Genomic DNA, 14,186 nt, shown 5'->3' on the forward strand with positions numbered 1-14,186 from the left:
CCCCATGTTTTTTGATAACTTTTGGTTGAAAGTATATTTTACTCGGTGCTAGCATTGCTACTCCAGCTTGTTGCTTGGGACCATTTTTTTTTTTTTTTTACTTAACAAATATTTATGTGTTTATGGAGCAGCTACATCCATTCATTTGCTTGCTAAACATTTTTATTATTTTCCCACATTTTATTAGATAATCTCTGTATTTACATTTCAAACGTTATCCTCTTTGCCACCACTCTCATCCCCCTCCCTCTCCTCTTTATCCATGAAAGTAATCCCTCTTCATACCACCCTCTAGCAAAGACCACCTCAGTGCCTTGGCATTCCCTACACTTGGAAAATGAGCCTTCCCTGCGTTGCAATATCTTTTTCAACCCAATCGTCAATTTGTTGCATTTTCTCTTCAACCCAAATAAACCCATTCAATGAAAACACGACTCAGTAATTAGGAAAACAAACTGCAGTCTATTTTGGTCAGATTTACCACTATACTCTCTATTCCCCTCCTAAGAAATCCCTCTCACTTTCTATGAACTGTCCTTTTGTTCCTGTTCTGTCCTCTCTTCTCCCCTGATTCCTCCTCTTACATTTTACTCCCTGACTCCTCTTCCATTTCCTTCCCTTTTCCCCACCTCCTCTCTCTGTCTAATCATGTATTGCCTTAATATAAACCTACATCACTGGACCAAAGGTCTGTCTTCCGATTGATGGCAGAGAAGGCCATCCTCTGCTACATATGCAACTGGAGCCATGGGTCTCTCGATTTGAATATTTGTTGGTGTTTTAGTCCCTGGGAGCTGTGGCAAGTTTGGGTGGTTGATAATGTTGGTCTTCCCATGGAGTTGCAGACCCTTTCAGCTCCTTCAGTCCTTTCTCTAGTTCCTTCACTGGGGTCCTCGTGTTCAGTCTGAAGGTTAGCTGCAAGCATTCTCCTCTGTATCAATATAGCACTGACAGAAACTCTTAGGAGGAATGCATATCAGGTTCCTGCCAAAAAGCACTATGTGGCACCAGCAACAGTGGTCGGGTTTGGTGGCTGCATATGGGATGGATGACCAGGTAAGGCAGTCTCTGAATGATGTTTTCTTCAATACCTGCTCCTCTATTTGTCCCTTTGTTTATTGGTTAGCTGTAACCATGCTCAGCTGCATGACCCTGGCAGAGCCCCTGAGGAGGCACCCCTATCTGGTTCCTGTCAGCAAGCACCTCCCAGCGTTAGCTATAATACTTGGAGCTAGTGGCTGCACATGGTGTGGACGCCCAGGTGACACAGCCCCTGAAGGATCCCCTCTTCAATCCCTGGTCTTCAACTTGATCCTGCACCTCCTCCTGTGAGTGTTTCTTCTTTTTTCTAAGGAGAACTGAGGCTTCCCCATTTTGCCCTTTCTTCTTTTTAAGCTTCATAAGGTCTGACTTGTTTCTTGGGTATTCAGAGCTTTTGGGGACTAGTATCCAATTATTGGTAACTGGATATCATGTGTGTTCTTTTTGTGAGTGGATTACCTCACTCAGGATTATATTCTCTAGTTTTATCCATCTACCTAGGAATTTTATAAAGTCATTGTTTCTAATAGCTGAGCAGTACTCCATTTTGTAAATGTACCACACTTTGCTTCCATTCATCTGTTGATAGATATCTGGGTTCTTTCCAGCTTCTGTCTATTATATATAAAGCTATTATGATCATAGTGGAGCATGTGTCCTTATTATATGTTGGAGCATCTCTGGGGTATATGCCCAGCAGTGGAATAGCTGGATCTTCAGGTAGGACTATGGCCAATTTTCTGAGGAACCGCCAGACTGATTTCCAGAGTGGTTGCACCAGTTTACAACCCCACCAACAGTGGAGAAGTGTTCCTCTTTCTCTGCAACCTCACCAGCATCTGCTGTCATCTGAGTTGTTTTTTTTTTTATTGAAAAACTTTATTTTAAAATACAAAGATAAATGTACAAATTTTTAAGCATTTTTGCATAAAAGTATATGAATACATTTTTAAGATTGTAATTAAGTATTTGTAGGTACATATGCATACACATACATATATATGTAACAATAATAAAGGAAAAGAGGTTATTAATTTGAGGTGATAGGAAAGAAACTGGGAGGGTCTGTAGGAAGGAAAGGGCAATGTGATACAGTTCTATTTTAATTAAAATATCTTAGCCATTCTAAGTGCTGTGAAATGATATCTCAGGGTCGTTTTGATTTGCATTTTCCTGATGACTAGGGATGTTGAGCATTTCTTTAGGTACTTCTCAGCCATTTGTATTCCTCAGTTGAGAATCCTTTGTTTAGTTTTGTACCCCATTTTTAATAGGATTGTTTGATTCTCTGGAGTCTAATTTCTTGAGTTCTTTGTATATATATATTGGATATTAGCCCTTTATCAGATGTGGTCTTGGTAAAGATTCTTTCCCAGTCTGTTGGCTGTCATTTTGTTTTCTTGGCAGTGTCCTTAGCCTTACAGAAACTTTGCAATTTCATGAGATCCCATTTGTCGATTCTTGATCTTAGAGCATAAACCACTGGTGTTCTATTCAGGATAATTTCCCCTGTGCCTATGTGTTCTAAGCTCTTCCACACTTTCCCTTCTAATAGTTTCAGTATACCTGATTTTTTGAGGAGGTCTTTGATCCACTTGAACTTGAGGTTTGTAGAAGGAGATAAGAAAGCATAGATTTCCATTCTTCTGCATGATGACTGCCAGTTGAACCAGCACCATTTGTTGAAGATGCTGTCCTTTTTCCATTGGATGTTTTTAGCTCCTTTGTCAAAGATCATATGACCATATGTGTGAGGGTTCACTTCTGGGTCTTTAATTCTGTTCCATTGATCTACTTGCCTATCTCTGTACCATGCAGTTTTTATCACAATTGCTTTGTAATATAGTTTGAGGTCAGGGATGGGGATTTCTGAAGAATTTTGTTGAGAATAGATTTCACTATCCTAGTTTTTTTGTTATTCCAGATGAATTTGCAAATTGTGCTTTCCAACTCTATAAAGAATTAAATTGGAATTTTGATGGGGATTGCATTGAATCTGTAGATTGCTTTTGGCAAGATCCCCATTTTTACAATGTTGATCCTGCCAATCCATGAGCATGGGAGATCTTTTCATCTTCTGAGATCTTCAATTTTTTTCTTGAGAAATTTGAAGTTTTAGTTATACAGATCTTTCACTTGCTTAGTTGGGGTCACATCAAGGCATTGCATATTGTTTGTGACTATTGTAAAGGGTGCCTTCTCCCTAATTTTTTCTCAGGTTGTTTATTCTTTGAATAGAGGAAAGCTTAATTTCTAAGATAAACAACTGATAAATGGGACCTCATAAAATTGAAAAGCTTTTGTAAGGTGAAAGACACTGTCAATAGGAAAAAAAAAAAAGGCAATCCACAGATTGGGAAAAGATGTCTGGTAACCCTACTTCTGATAGAGAACTAACACTCGAAAAAGAACTCAAGAAGTTAGTCTCCACAGAACCAAATATACCTATTAAAACATGGGATAGAGCTAAAGAGAGAATTCTGAACTGAGAAATCTCCAATGGCTGAGAAGCACCTAAAGAAATGCTCAACATTCTTAGTCACTAGGGAAATGCTTATCAAAATGAGCCTTAGAGTCCAGTCACTATGGCTGAGATAAAAAACTCAGATGACAGCAGACGCTGGCAAGGATGTGAAAAAAGAGAAACACTCCTTCATTGGTGGTGGGATTTCAAGTGTTATAACCACTCTGAAAATCAGTCTGGCAGTTTTTCAGAACATTGGAAATAGTTCTACCTGAAAACCCAGTTTTACCACTCTTGGACATATACCCACAATATGCTCCAACTTATAACAAGAACATATGTGCTTTACTATGTTCATAGCAGCCTTATTTATAACATCCAGAAGCTGGAAAGTACCCAAATATCCTTCACCAGAGGACTGGATTCAGAAAATGTCATTCATTTACATAGTGGAGTGCCACTCAGCTATTAAAAACAATGACTTTATGAAAGTCTTAGGCAAATGGATGATTCTAGAAAATATTACTCTTAGTGAGGTCACCCAGACACAAAAGAACACACAGGTTATATACACTCAGTGATAAGTGGCTATTAGCCCAAAAGTTTGGAACATCCAAGATATAATTCACAGATCATGTGAAGCTCAAAAAGAAGGGTGACCAAAATGTAATTGCTTCAGCCCTTCTCAGAAGGGGCAACAGAATATGCATGGGAGGAAGTAGAGGGATAAAGAGTGGAGTAAAGACTGAAGGAAAGGCCATCTCAAGATTGTCCAACCTTGAGATCAATCCCATTTGCAGACACCAAACCCAGACACTACTGCTGATGCCAAGAAGAGTTTACTGGAAGGAGCTTCATATAGCTGCTCCCTGAGAGTCTCTGCTAGAGTCTGACCAACACAGACCTGAATGTATGTAACCAATCATTGTATTGAGCAAGGGGACTTCATGGAGGAGTTAGAGCAAGGGCTCAAGGAGCTAACGGGGTTTGCAACCCCATAGGAAGAACAATATCAACCAAATAGAACCCTCAAAGCTCCCAGGGATTAAGCCATGCAACCAAAGAGTACATATGGGGAAACCCATGGCTTTAGCTGGATATATAGAGGAAGATGGCTGTATTAGGCATCACTGAAAGGGGAGGCTCTTGGTCCTTTGGAAGCTGAATGGTGCAGGGTAGAGTAAGCTTGGGTGCTGGGACAAGGGTGGGTATGAGGATCAGGAAGCACCCTCATAGAGGCAGGAAGGGGACAGGTGATAGGGTGTTTGTGGAGGGGAAACTAGAAAGAGGAATAACATTTGAAATGTAAAGAAATAAAATAACCAATAAAATATTTCTGCTGAAGGATATAGATTTCTTTGTGTATATAACCCAGGCAGGTCATATAATGATGAGTTCTAAACTGTGTTCACGCCCTTCCTTGCTCTAATACCCCTTCCTGCTCTCTTCATTCCTCTCTGTCACCCATCCCCTCATCCATTTATCCTTTCAGAATTCTCTTCCTTACCTTTAGGCTCATTCATTCTCTCACTCTTCTGAGCCTTCCTTTTTCTTCTCCCCTTTTTGAGCAAGGAGAAGAAATATAAGTTAATGTTTTTCAAGTATATTTGATAAAATTATTTTTCTCAGTAAGCCTCATAAACCAAACTGATTAATTTTAACACTACAAAAATTAATCAAGAATAAAGGATGCTTTGCTTTTCTTTTGTGAAAATTCTTTGTTGATTTTCCAGCATTACAGCTCTTCACCTTAAAGCTGTATCTATTGTGAGAGATACTATGTTGTCCACACTCCTTATGGTTTTAGACTTTGAGCTGAAGGTGATAATCATGTGCGACTATCAGTTTTATGAATCTTTTATTCTAGAATGTTATATGTAGCTATAAAATATGCTTATTTCATTATTTTTACAGAAAGAAACAGGTTCTGGTAATCTCTTACCAATACTTAAGTTGTGCAAAATTATGGGACATTTCATTATAAAGATATGTAAATGCTCAAAATGGAAATGAGTCAGATTTTCATAAGCATCAACAACATTGAGTTAACAATATTGGCTATCAAAGACTATATCAAAGTCTTGAATACGCTCATAAAGATATCAAATGAAGAGGAACATAGCCTCTGCATGTGTGTTTTATACTTATGATGATCAGGATTCTCATTGCCTACGTTATGAAATAATTTAAAATTATCCTTTGTCTGGGCTCTTATTTATAAGTATACACTTTCTTCTGTTTTGTTGTCAAAGTAACTTACCGTCTTATTCTAATGTAGCAAGTAGAACTGTCGTGGAAACAAACTAGGTTCCCTAACAAGGTATTGAGCGATGAAATACATTTTACAGACACTTCCAACTGTCAAGAATCTTGTAATGCATCAAAGCTTAAAAAAATACAAAGCAACTATGTTATTAGTTATAAAGCATAAAACCGAAATTGCTGAAACAAAATACTTTTACATCTTCATGAGAAACATCTTAGAATAAAGCAGTAAGTTTTAATTGGAGAATAAATTCCACTCTATAAATGTGGTTGTTCTGAAATGAAAACATACATAGAATGAGTATATGCCACTGAATATGAGGGTAATGCTTGAACACTTGCTCTTTGTTACTAGTCAGGGTTCTCTAGAGAAACAGATTATAGAATGCGTCTCTCTATGTATATGTGGGAAGGGGACTTATTAAGATGACATAGTATGTGGTCAAGCTAACCTCACAAATGCTGTCTTTGAGGGGAAGATCCAAAATTCCAGTGGTTGCACAGTCTCCAGGGATAGTTGTCTCAGCTGATCATCAGTATACATTGGAATAGCAAACAAATAGGCTGTCATAACAGTCGAAGAATAGACTTGCAAATAAGGTCAAGAAAAAGCATCTAAGAAGAGGGAGAGGGAGAGAGAGACAGAGAGAGAGAGAGAGAGAGAGAAAACATTTTTTCTTTCACATCAGCAGAAGGAGTGGCCAGATTAGAGGTGGGCTTTTCACCTCAAAAGATCTTGATTAAACAGTTACCTTCCTATGTCAAACATCTGAATTAGAAGTGTCTCTTCCAGCTTCAAACTACTTCATTACAAAAAAATTTCTCACATGTGTGCCCAGTTATTAAGGTTTTAGTTAATTCTAGCCAAAAATAGCCATCACACAATTTCATCTTCTGGACTGCCCGTCTCAGGAGCATGGTGTTTACAGTATTGGAAAATGGTAGGTTTTCTCCTACTGGAAACCAATTTGTAAATTGCTTATTATGGAGAAAGCAAAAGTTCCACTGAGTGTTAGGCTGACATCATCATAATGTTTACTATCACTTTCTCTATCTGTCTTGTCTTCCTGCACCAATTCTTCTTTTCATCCACAGACTTCCTCGTCTTATTGTACTCAGGGTGCTATGACAAATATTGGTTGACTGGCTTTATACTAAGGTTATTTCCTCACAGCCTTAGGGGAATAAGCACACACACACACACACACACACACACACACACACACAGAGAGAGAGAGAGAGAGAGAGAGAGAGAGAGAGAGAGAGAGAGAGAGAGAGAGAGAGAGAGAGAGAGAGACATATGCAGCTTTTCTGTACGCTTGCATGAACAACTCTAGTTTCCTTTTTCCTATTTAAGCCCTTGGTACAAGATGTCACTTCTTTGTGTACTATTTCTTATGAAATCATTACACAGCCATCTCGTTATCATTCAAACACCAGTTTTTTCATCTAGTTTGGGAAGAAATTTGTAGCACTTCATTTTGAGAACCAATGTTGTTTCTTCCTTTGTTCTGTGTTGTCTATTAGAATATCCTGCAGAGCATCCATGTTACTTGAAAATTTTACTCTTTGCTATTTTCTTCCTTTGTTCTTCTGTACTTTTTTGACTGTCCATTTTCTGAGCAGAGGTCCTGTCTGATTTGCTCTGTCATTCCCAAGTCCCAGAATATCGCTGGAGCACAACTTACACTTCATCTTTTCTTGTTGGCAGGGATTACTGGAATAAAGAATTGCTTAGATTTACTCTAACTTACGAATAAAGTCAGATACCTTCCTTCTCAATGACTTCTCTTTACTAACTCAGACCTCTCGAGGAAGATGATGAAGCAGTAAACCCAGGTACAATGTGGGAGATGTATTTGTATTATTTTATCACAAACTAGTTACTGAAACCCAAAGGAGAATTTTTCTACATATAAATTCCATTTATTAAAAAAAGTCACACATGCTTCTGATACCTTTCAAAATCCTTACCTGAGAATTCACACTAAAATGAATAATTTTGATGGATCCTTCTTTCCCAGAGACGAAGCCTTTGAAAGGGAGTTTCTTCACTACCGCCTGCATACAAGTGCATTGCCCAGGCCATAGGTACCTGCGTAGAACTGTAACAGATAAAAACTCCACAGAAGCAGGTTTTATTTGACAGTCCTAAGACTTTTCTCAATGATTGCACAAAAGTGTTAAGTAGAAATGGCCTAGGGATAGGTGTTGAATCAATATGCATCAGTAAGTTTGTGAAATCAATTTTTTTTTTTTTTTGATCCTCAGACACAGGAAAATTGATGTAAGCAGTGCTGTGCAACTTCTATTAATTGCCCATGGTGACAGAAGATTTATCAATTACATATTGACTTCTTTAAGACCATGAGAAAATGGAAGTGGCCCTAAGGTTAAGTGGAGAAAATAGAAGCCATCTCTATGCAAATGAAGGTGCAACAGGAAACCAAATATTTTATCATGCTTTTGAGTTATGAATGCACATATTTGAATTCACCAACACATGTTTCCTCTACGCATCTCTTACCTTAGATGTCAGGCATCTCAGTTGTGTGCTTGATAATGTTGGCAAGAGAACCTTTGTCATGAGAATTACTAGTAACCCTTTTTTTTTTTTTTTTTTTTTTTTTTTTTTTTTTTTTTTGGTCTCTGAATGGTTTCATGTGGGGAATGATGAAAAGAGAAAGAAGGGAAGGGAGAGGCTATGAGAGGATGCTGAAGGAACTGATGCAAGTAATAGCATCACTGACCTTGCTAGTGTTATGGCAACAAAGCAGAAGGAAAAGTCACCTGAGAACAGGAACCATCAATTGAAAAAAAATGCTTCAGAAATTGGCCTGTAGTCAAGTTTGTGAAGCATTTTACTTTGCTTATATTGAGAATAGATTTTTTTAAACAATATATTTAGATTACAATTACTCCTCCTTCTACTTCTTCCACTTTCTCCCCACCTTCTCTCCACCCATTCTTTGCCTCTCATTAGAAAATAAATAGGAATCTAGGGGATAATACTAAAACATAACAAAACAAACACAGTAGAGAAAGACAAAACAAGTAGAAGGAAAAGATCTCAAGAACAGGCATAAGCAACAAAAATAGATAGGCTAATTTTTGTCTTCCTCATGAATCCCATAAAAACACAAACTTGTAATTTACAGTATGTACTTTAAGGACCTTAGTGATTGATGTGGAATGGCTCAGTCCACCATGGGTGTAATGATTCCTGGGTTGATGGTTCTGAGAGTTATAAGAAAAAGCATGCTTCTGTCAGCTTTGAGGACCAAGAAAGTAAAAAGCACCTGTCCATGGCTCCTCCTTTAGCTTATGCCTCCAGTTTCCTGTTATATATGTGTTTCTGCTCCAACTTCATTCAGTGACGGACTGTAATATGGACTAGTAAGGAACATAAACTATTCCTCCACAGTGTGCTCTTGTTCATTTGTTTATCCTAGCAGTGCTAACTCTAAGATATTCAGATAATATCATTAGATATTACCTATATATTTTCCTTTTCAGAACTAGGTAATAGGGGTTTAAGCCAAAGAAATTTTGCTTATAGGCATATTGCTGTGAGATAATTTATTTTAGTGTGATGTCTTACAATAACATTTAACTTTTTCTTTGATATGTTTAATATGTCCTATGATTTATTGTGCCAAATGTAACATGGGTCCTTCAAACATTGCTTTTATCTAATAAGAAATAAACAGAATGGCTTGAAAACAAAGGGCTACAATGGAATGCCAGGTAATTTGACTGCTATTCTAAAGTTTTCTGGAAATCCCTACCCAGAATGTTTTTAAAACTTCTAACAGTAAATCAGATCAAGGAAAGTTGAGCATTAAGTATTTACAATAAAGTTCCAATTAAGTTGAGAATTATACACAAGGACAAAGGGGAAAGTAAGTATTGAATAAATATCTTATGGTTCTGCCCAAGACAATGAGACAAAAGAAAATAGTTGGCCTTATCCACAAGATGACAAAAGTCTAGACCCAAGCTGTGCACCAGGATTTATTTTTTAAACTGGATAATTCAAGTTCTGCTGTGCTAATTATACATAAGGGTATCTACTCTGCCTTTCATCAAAAGACGCCCCCAATCCCATTTCTGTGTCTTTGCTGTTCTGAACTCTATGGTTGGAATGCCTTTATCTCCACCAGAGTCTGATTGGTTGAATTTGATCACCATGGTGTCTATTCAGAGAGGGTGGCCTCTGATGTGCCTAAGCTGTTTAGAAGAACTGACATCTCTCCCACTGCAATGGACTGGTTATAATGTGAGGGTCCTCCTTGTGTTTTCTTTTTTCTATGCATCTGCTTTCTCTCCTGCCTTAATCCAGAAGTAGAAACCACAAGACAACTTCAGCAGAGACAAAATAGCCATTTCTTCTCTATTCTTTGATTTCCCAACCTCTAGAACCATGAACCAAAGTATATTCCATTTCTTTGTAAGTGAATGAATCATAGACTGTGTTGTTATATCAAAAACTAAACTGAATCATGGATACTTTATGCAAATCAAAACATATCCTGTCATAGGCTATTGTAACTAGCTTCCTCATGGACCATTATTGTGACGCTTATCTCAACTGTAGCATGTCCAGCATTCAATCCTTAATTATAGACAAATGATATTTTATCATGACACTTTATAATATTTTATCTATTAATTCATCAGATTTTACATATTTGGTTTGCATCTGCCTATTTGTTTACTATTATTAATATTGCTTTAATATATAGTTTATGTGAATGCATAGTTATTTCTTTCTTGAATGTATTCCTTTTGAGATGGCTCAGCCGTTAAAGGCTAGGCTCACAACCAAAAATATGTATTCCTTTTGAAATTGTTGTGTTATACAGTAAGTCTGTATTTAACTTTCTGACGAACTCATGGGATTTTTAAACACAGCCATCTAATTTTATCTTGTCTCTACCAGAATTTAGTTTTTCCATTGCTTTAATGTTTATTGTTAAATCTTGTCTTCCTGAGAAATACTCTATTGTCCTTGGAGAAAGTTCAAGTTGTTGATATGTTTGTCAAGAGAGCAGTTTAATCACTAAGATCAATTCACACTTAAAGTGACTGGAATCTTGCCAAAAGTGGGAATGAGAAAGAGATATAAACAGGCTGAAGAAAAATGAGGAAAAGGGAGGAATTCATGGATGAAGGTGCCTTGTGATGGTCTGAAGCAGGCATAGTGGACTACATCTATAATCCAAATAGTTATGATGTGTAGAAAAGAGGACCTGAAATGTCAAGGTCAGCCTCAGCTTTGTACTGAGTTCAAGGCTAGCCCGAGGTAATATGCATAAAGTTAGGAATTCCCTATGAAAGAGCACATTCTGTATTTTACGGCCCATTGTTAATAAAGATGTGGCCTTAGACTTACAGTCAGAGAATTATTCCAAGTAAGTCCCAGAACTCCAAGCACTATAATCAAGACAGTATTTCCCAAGTGTAAAGGCTTGGGATGCATGCTCAAACTAATTTCTAGAATCTTTTGCTGACATCTTGACCAAGTAGTTTAACTCATATTTTGTTGAACATAGGGGCATTTAGCAAAATTCAAAATTCAGAACAAAGTCATCAAATAAATGTATTGAAAGTATTGGAAGAAAATCTTTTTTTAACTATATATACTGAAACATACAAGAACAAAATCGTGTTTAACTTTTTAATAATTTTGAGTAATAAGACAAAAATGTCATAAATAACAAAATAATAAGTAATTCAAAACGGTCAGAAAATACTTTAAGCAAACACATTTGTAAACAGTGTAGGGTGTTGTTTATTTATGTCGACAAATCTCACACTTTGCCATATCTATGCTAAAGGTGACCCCTCTTTATCAATCTTGTTTGAGGAGAGAATTGTTGAAGCAAAGAAAAGCAGAGATTTTTACCAGCCTGCCCCGCCTTTTCCTGTAGTACTTCAACAAAGTCAAGAATGAAGTTTTCTAGGGATGTAATATTTGAACGAGATAGTCCCATCTTCCTCCCTGTTGTTGGCTTAGGAGACATTCTGATGCGTTATTTTCTTCTTCATTAGAAGGCAGTTCCAAGATCACAATTTCTAATTTTTTGTCCAGCTGTCACTCTGCTGTTTATCTACATCTCTTACAAGCATCCCTCTGATGTATTAAACCCACTTGATGCATTTTCTATGAAGGAGCACTAATACCATGTCAAAAAAGACCATCAAACTTTTCCCATTTTCTCAAATTTTTTTATGCCTTACTATATATAGGCTAACATTCAAAAATCTACTAAAAAGTGACCCTAAGTAACATAATCTTAATGGTACAAAATTACATTTGTGAAACCCCTATCTATTGTAAAAATCACCAACACTTAAGTTTGAGACTTGAGATGCAATACGTTCAAAATAGATTCAAAACAAGCCTTTCAGTGCATGATTTGTTGGTGATGAATGAACCTGTATAATTCGTATGAAAACCATTGATTAAATTAGGGCTTAGAGGAGGGATGGAGACAGAGTTAGCTTCCAGTTACTTAGGGTAAAATCTTTCTTATTTAAGAGTCTTAGGACTATCAATAAATAGGACCATAAATAATTTACAGGAAAATTAGTAATAAATGTGCTACATGGAAGGGAAATGACCAGATTGAGTCAAATCACCGGATGTGTCAAAAATAATTTTTAAGGTTGGGGAATGATAAATATGTAGATACTGCTGATGGTCTCAGTGATGTGTCAAGAGGAAAATGTTGGGGTGTGCATGTGAGAAAGGAAGATATCATGAAGAGATGGAATCATACATGTATTACCACTTCTAGGTAGTATGTTTTATTCTAGCTATAATTTTATTTATATATCATTATACCCTGACTTTATGTTATGAAATTACTTTAAATATAACATGTAATAAGGTTATAGAGTTATTTCTAAATTAAATACTATCTATTATCCACAGTAATAGAAAATTATTTCAGGTCATTTTTCCATATATGGAAGTCTTGGAGGCATCTTAGTTAATTTACGTTTTAAAAATCCAGGCCACTGATAATATAGTAAGAGATGGCTGTTGTTGTTGATATTTTATTTCAAATGATACTACATCTGTTAACTTTATCATCTGGATGGAGTTAACCCATAATGGACATGCAACTTGGTATGCTACATCAGTTTTTAGGAACAAAAAGAAAAAGGCATACAAATTGGGACTTAGCTGCTGCCAGAGTCTCTGTGAATTCGTGTGTACATCAGACTGGCTGTAGCTGGAAAAATATATACAACACTCTGACCTGGGGGGGAAATGCCTATTTAGCGAATTTTTTATCTTTTTGCCTCACTCTCCATGTTTTCTCCATGTACTGGAATTATAGGAGTATACCACCATGCCTGGTTTATTGAAGGCTGGTAATCAACCTCGAGGCCAGGCCATATTAGGCAAGCTTTGTACCAAGTCATCTACCCATGATGCCTTTTCTAGCTAATGTCAAACTTTATTCCTATTTTTCATTGAATTTAGTTCTATTCTTCCTCTTTCGTAAGAATTCACCTATGACAAATTCTATTATTTAAATACTCTTTTCCCCCAAGAACTGCAACTAAAAATCATTCTTCCAGCAGCAAGGTCAACTTTCTTAGCTATAGCTTAGACGTTTGATAATGTGTTTAAAAGTGTTTCACCCAACTTTGTTCTATCTAACTTACTTTGGTTTTCTAATTCCTTCAGCACATAAATTAGACCTCCTAGTTAGTAGGCAGAACCCATTGATATACAAGACTAAAGTCTTCTCTTTGAGGAAACCCTATTTCCTTAGATAATGCTTCTTTCTCTCTTATACCCTCTGGCATAGGTATCCTGTGCTGTATTGAGAGTCTCTGTACAATAAGAAAATTCTGTAAAGATGGAAAAACTGTAGACTACATTTGACTCAGCTGTGCATTCACCATGTTTTAGAAGGAGTAAAAGTGGGTACCCAGTAAAAGCTTGAGAATTGAAATAGAGTCATTTGGTTGAATTGCTTGAAAATTTTCTGTGGGAAAATATTATAATGAATTTCACAATTTTCCTAACCACAGGAGGTTGATCAGATTAGTTAGCACTTTTAATAACTCAAAGTCATTGTACAGATAACACACTACATATAATTTAAGCTTTTCTCCAATAGAATGACTTCCTAGGGTTTCAGCAGAGGTTGTGCAAATTAAGTTAACATGGTGCGAATGATTTCTGCTCTGCTTAGTTTTGAACATGATTCCTTTCACTGGGTGGCATGGGGTGGGTAAGATCTGTCACCTACACTCCTAAGAGCGGACTAGACTTTGTACTCATTTCTGTTTCATTTCCAAAACACCTATGAGTTCCTTTGAAGTCTTTTGTGCAATTTACCTTGAATTGCATTCAAGTCACAGAATGCTTTCAGGGAGATAATTTATACAT

This window comes from Micromys minutus (assembly GCF_963924665.1).
Source record: "Micromys minutus genome assembly, chromosome: 31".
Taxonomy (NCBI): domain Eukaryota; kingdom Metazoa; phylum Chordata; class Mammalia; order Rodentia; family Muridae; genus Micromys; species Micromys minutus.